Here is a 6,184-nt window from a genome sequence, read left to right as displayed (position 1 = left end):
GAGAGAGGAGCGGCAGCTCAACCACGGCGTCATGCTTCCTGCCACCACATTACGGCGAATCGTCACCAGGCGAGGGGAGAAGAGGGGAGAGCGGGGGAGGGCGGGGAGCGCCGCACGCAGCCCCCCGGCTGCCCCAACCCGCCGAGACCGGGCCCCGTCCCCGCCGGAGTCCCCGCGGGACCTGCCCCGTTTGCACAAAGCGCCGCGGTTGGGCCGGGAAGGAAGGGAGCCGGCCCCGAAATAAATAAATAAAGAAAAACAGTCGGGTCTACGTAACGCCCTGTCGAAAGCGGACGCCATATTTTTTTGTGGCTTATGTCGACATAGGGAAACGTAGACATGTTTTTCCTCCTCCTCCTCCTCTCGGGCTGGCTCCCATTTAGGCAAACTTGTAATCACAACTCTTTAAAAAAAAACCTCTCCCCCACCCCGGATCTCCGTATTTCCTCCCACCCGCAAAAAAAAAGAAGAGCCTGCACCCCCCTTTTCCGCACCCCCCTTTCCGATCAGCAACCCGGCCAAGTCCCATTAACAACACATTTTCGGGAGCCGCGGCGGCGGCGGCGGCGGCGGTGGGAAAGTTGGGCTGAGTGGCCGGCGCTGGGCGTGCGGGGCGCGGGGCTGGCGGCGCGGGGCGGGGGGCTGCGGGGGCGCCGAGGCGAAGTTTCTTACCTGCGCCGGGGCTGGGAGCGCGGGGACCCGGGCCGGGAGCGCGGAGACGCGGCACGGGCTTTCCAAAATGGAACTCTGCTGGCTGCCCCCACCCACTCCCCACTTCCCCACCGGGCGCCCGGCTCGGGCTCCGTGGGAAAGCGGGGCCAAGCCAGCCCGCCGGACCGACAGACAGAACAAGCCCTCGTACGGAGAACAGTGGCCAAAATTTTTAAAAGAAAAAGAAAAAAAAAAAAGAAGGAAAAAAAAGAGGGGGAAAAAAAATGTCTCGATCAGTGGGGAATCTACGCCAAAACCCACATGATCTGTAACGTCAGCATGCGTATTTGCATACGATACCACCACCCGAGCTGCCACCCGGGCTCGGGTTCCGCAGAAAGTTACAAAGTGAAATTCAGCCCCCTCCCGAGTCGCCGGCGAAATGTCATTTTTTCAGGCGGAAACTGGTGTTGGGGGGGACGCTATCCCTAAAGGCGCTGGTCCCTAGCCAAGGTTGGGGGGGAGTGGGGGGCGGTAAATTAACTTAAAAGTCTGAGCCCAGTAACGGAGTCAGTGGAATTTCTGCGAGGGGAGGAGGGGGAGGCGCGAGCGAGATCATTGAATATTAAGCAGGACCCGGCGCTGCGGCCGAACCCTCTCGGTGCAGTACCCATGTTCTTTAGGAAAAGTTCAAGGTGTCACTGATGAGCTCAACAAACTGTTGATCCTGACCACGTGGAGTGGCGGGCTGAGAGACCGCGGGGCGCGGGGCTCGCCCGACGCCGGAGGGACCCCGGGACCCCGCGTCCCTCCCGCGGCGCGAGGGGCAGCGCGCGGGTGGGGCCGCCCAGTGCCCAGGGCGCTGCCTGCGCCGTCTCGCGTCTTCCGGCTCAGGGAAATGATCACAACACTAACAAATACTTTAAAAGCGAGACACATTGTACTCCTGGAATATGGCAGTGACAGGGCTTAGGAGAGGGAGACTAAGAGAAAGCCCCCAGTTACATAACGACTTGAAATGAGGTGACTTGCTGGGGAGATTCCGAGAGATTTCCTCTTGCGCCAGGTCTGAGGTTGGTAAAAGATCCTCCAACTTTTTTTTCCTTGGGAGCCAATAAACACACAGACGCCCAGGGAGCTGACTTCCACTCTTGCGGGGCCGGCGTTTGCGGAGATTCTCAGACTCGGGGAAATGCACACCCCTGCGGCGCTCGCAGGGGAGTCCCTGGGAAGCGAGGCGGTACCTCGGCTTTCCCGGCGGGAGGACATCCCTAACCGCCGCCGCCCCTGGCTCCCCTCGGGCGCTTTAGCGCACAAGGCGCACCGCGATCCTGCGGCCTCGGGAACCTGAACTTGCACTTGGGCGCGGCGCTCCTGCAGCGGTGCTGGGCGACGGACCTCCAAGGGATTCTGGATCCAGGAGACCCTTCGGAATGAATCTCACCGGGCAACCTGTGGGTGCCCTTCGTTAACTGCCAGGATGGATTGGTTTTCCCTCCGTGGACATCTGAACGCGTCAGCATCTCCCCGGCGTGAGCTGGAAGCGAGCGCGCTGGAGCCTAGCGAGGGCGATGGGAAGCCGTCTAGGGTCTGCTTTGGGGGCTCCGCGCTCAGCGAGAAAACGAAAGGAAGCTGGGACGGGGAGGCTCTGCGGCATCCAAACCTGCCCAAATCAGCAGGCAGGGAGTGTGGCTTCTCGGCCAGCCTCTGCTCTGGGGAATTAGAACGAACTCTAGCGGCGGTTTGCGGCTCGGCTCTGGGCTCGGGGCAGCAACAGGTGGCCTTGTGCGATGGATGGAGTGGTGGGAGGCGAGGATAGAGACTAGGGTGGGGACAGCTGGCTTTGGGGGCTGACTGCTTGGCCAACAGACTGGGTGACTTTTGGCCTTTTTTTTCTTTTCTTACGATAGAGAGAAAAAAGTAGCGGAAAGGTTGTTTTTTTGTTGTTGTTTTTTTAGGGTCTCCCCTGGGGCTTCAATTTCTCTAACACAACCCCTTGGGTCCCAGGGATTTTTTTTACAATAGAAACAAAAATAGCTCAGATGCAAAACTTTCTTATTGGCTTGCACCTTTCGGTTAGGTTACCGCTGCTGCAGTCTGTTTGCTTTTCCATGATGCATAAAACAAGGGCCTGGCATGGGAGAGGGTTTCTTGCGTGATGCTTGCACACCTGAGGCGACCACCCAGGTTTAAAGGATGCTCTTGAGAATTTCCTTGATGACCTTGACCCATATCTCGTTGCATCTTTCTCAGACTCATTTGATACCTATTGGTATCATCTACTAGCCATCAACACCAGAATTTAGAGATGCTGTCCCCCCTCTTTCCCTCAATGGTGTGCCAGGAGAGTAAACGAAAGATAAAAGTTTGCCCCCCATGCCCTGACCGGTTTGGCTCAGTGGATAGAGCGTCGGCCTGCTGACTGAAGGGTCCCAGGTTCGATTCTGGTCAAGGGCATGTACCTTGGTTGCGGGCACATCCCCAGTAGGGGGTGTGCAGGAGGCGGCTGATCGATGTTTCTCTCTCATCGATGTTTCTAGCTCTCTATCCCTCTCCCTTCCTCTCTGTAAAAAATCAATAAAAATATATTTTAAAAAAAGTTTGCCCCCCACAACTTTTTTTATTTTGCTTACTTTTGACTCTTTCAGTCTCACTCTTACCCTTACTTTCTCTTGCTTAGGGCATTACACCACTTTCCTGCTCCTTTTAAAATAAGTATAGTTCTCGCCCTGCTGGTTTGGCTCAGTGGCTAGAGCGTCAGCCTGTGGACTGAAGGGTCCCAGGTTCGATTCCGGTCAAGGGCACATGCCTGGGTTGTGGGCTTGATCCCTAGTGTGGGGTGTGCAGGAGGCAGCCGATCAATGATTCTCTTTCATCATTGATGTTTCTATCTATCTCTTCCTTCCTCTCTGAATATATATATATATATATATTTATATATATATTCTCAGTTTGTTTCCATGGGAATATTGAAACCTTGAAGAAGCTATTCCCATTTTGAGGCTGCATATCTCTCTGATGGTCATTCACTCAGGAGGGTGTCTGTGAGTCATTACCACCTGCTTCTGGCTGGATAAGAGACTCGGGGTGGGGAGGGTCAGGGTATAGCCAAGGAAGGTAAATCCTCGGGACTGTGTATAGAATTTCCGTGTTTTGAGGGCATTTGGATCTCATGGACATTGTAGGGGTTTCTGGTGGGCTTCAGTGTCATCAAATTGGTCAAAGTGTAGCGTGGACTGAACTTTCACTGTATAAACAAACAGCAGGGGATAAAATAAGGGTGACTTTTACATTAGGTGCTCTGATTCCAGTTTGCTTTATGTGTAGGTGGGTAGGCAGACCTTTATCTGATATAATTCAAGAGCTTTGAAATCAATAATTATAAGAGTCATGTTTATTGAGTGCTTTCTATGCATATGCTAGTTGTTACTTAATCTTTTCAACAACCCTATCAGTCAGTGCTTCTTAAGTTTTGTTTTTTTTGGTCTTAGGTCTCCTTTAAACTGTTAAAATTATTGAAGACCCCAAATAGCTTTTATTTGGGAGAAATCCATAGGTATAGAAATTAACCATGTAGATATTAAATTGGAGAAAAACTAAAACATACTTTTCACTAGCCATTAGAGCAACGACACCTTACAGGTCACAGAGCCTCTGGGAAACTACTGTGTACTTGTGAGAGGATGGGAGTGTAAAGAGCAAGTATCATTTCCACACCCTTAGGAAAATAGTTTGACCTCGAGGACTCCCTGAAAGGTCCCGAATCGCATTTTGAGAAACACTGTTAAATATGTTATATTATTATACATATTTGCAGACAAGGGAACCAAGGCTCAGAGAAATTTAGTCACTTGCTCAAGGCAAATGAAGGATTTAAACAAGAATTACAAGGATTAAACAAGGAAAACGAGGATTTAAACCTGGTCCATTGGAGCCCAGAGCCAGAGTCCTTAATGATTGTCAATTCCACCTTTTGTTGACAACCAGAGCTCCATCCCCAGTCTAGAACAGCCTCTAGTGCTTCCCAAGGCTACTATATATATATATTTCAGAGGGGAAGGAGAGGGAGAGAGAGAAACATCAATGATGAGAGAGAATCATTGATTGGCTGCCTCCTGCACTCCCCACACTGGGGATCGAGCCCAAAACCTGGGCATGTGCCCTGACCGGGAATCAAACCCTGACCTCCTGGTTCATAGGTCAGTTGACACTCAACCCATGCCAGCCTGGCCCGAGGCTACTTTTATTAACAGCAATCTACCAGGTGCCAGCCTACCATGGGATATTGCTGCTACCCATTTTACAGATGACAAAGCTTCTTTACAGAGTTTAGAAGGCTTCTCCAAAGTCACCCAGCCAAAAACTAATAGAACCTGGTTTCAAATCTTTGTCTGGTGGCTTCAAAACCAACGGAAGACAAGAGTCCATCAGGTGCTTTATGGAGGCCTAGGGAGGAGAGAGGGGCTTCTTTTTTAATTTGGTGAGAATGAGACCTGGCTGGGAAGTCTTGAAAACTGAGAAATGGCAAGAGCAGAAGAAATAAATAAGAATAAAATCAACATTACCTTTAAGGAGTTCCTCATCTAATGACAATACATTCACCCTGGCTTATAAACCCGAAGCAGTCATGGTGGGTGCAGCAAAGATTTGGAATTGAGATTTGAATTGCAGGACCGCCCCTTCCACCTGTCTGATTTTGGCACATGTATGCTAGATGAATATTTTTTTAAATGAATGAAGAAAAAGAAAACAAAGTATAGAGAAACAGCAAGAAAAGGAAAACAATCATCAGCCGTCTAACCTGCTACTGGTGATAATTTGGGTATATATCCTTCCACATCTTCAGTTATTTACTTTGCCATAATTAGACTCTTAAGAGAAATGACAACTACTACATATTGATTTACAAACTGTAGTGTGGACCAGGTATAACAAAGCGAGATGGAGTGTGACGATTTGGAACATTCAGATCACGTCACTGAATCCCTGCAAGTGGGAGGGAAAGAGAAGCATGTAGACATGCTGTTTCCTCCCATGTCTGCATCTCCTCACCCTGTGGTTCCATATAAAATGCCTCATGCCTTGACATGAAATCCCATGGCATCGGTAGGATTGGAGCTGGGACTTGATGTTTTCAAGTTCATAGCAGGAGCTTGCCGTGGCAGTAGCTTGAACCTGTTTGGAGTGTAGAACTGAACGTTTACAAAATGGGAAAAGCTCAGAGCTTACTATTTACTTGATTTCCTGATCTGCTTTGATCCTTGCATCATCCCCAGAAGATGAACAGGATGGGTGCTATTATTCCCATTGTACAGAGGAGGTGGCCCAGCGGTTCTCAACCTGTGGGTCGCATCCCCTTTGGCAGTCGAACGACCCTTTCACAGGGGTCGCCTAAGACCATCCTGCATATCAGATATTTACATTATGATCCATAACAGTAGCAACATTACAGTTATGAAGTGGCAACGAAAATAATTTGATGGTTGGGTCACAACATGAGGAACTGTATTTAAAGGGCCAGAAGGTTGAGAAC

The 6,184-nt window shown here is 50.4% G+C and overlaps 1 protein-coding gene across 2 annotated transcripts in view; it reads right to left on the bottom strand.

Moving 5' to 3' along the window:
- The window catches only part of ZHX2 (zinc fingers and homeoboxes 2), a 121,884-nt gene extending 120,651 nt beyond the window's left edge, over nucleotides 1-1,233 (bottom strand). For both annotated transcript variants that reach the window (XM_023750960.1, XM_006085252.3), the window contains exon 1: nucleotides 673-1,233. The gene's annotated coding sequence lies outside the window, so the exon portion shown is untranslated. The remainder of the gene's footprint in view (nucleotides 1-672) is intronic.
- Nucleotides 1,234-6,184: the final 4,951 nt, after the last annotated feature.

The sequence above is a fragment of the Myotis lucifugus genome, unplaced genomic scaffold (assembly GCF_000147115.1).
Source record: "Myotis lucifugus unplaced genomic scaffold, Myoluc2.0 scaffold_17, whole genome shotgun sequence".
Classification (NCBI taxonomy): Eukaryota; Metazoa; Chordata; class Mammalia; order Chiroptera; family Vespertilionidae; genus Myotis; species Myotis lucifugus.
This window is presented reverse-complemented; position numbering and strand designations above follow the sequence as displayed.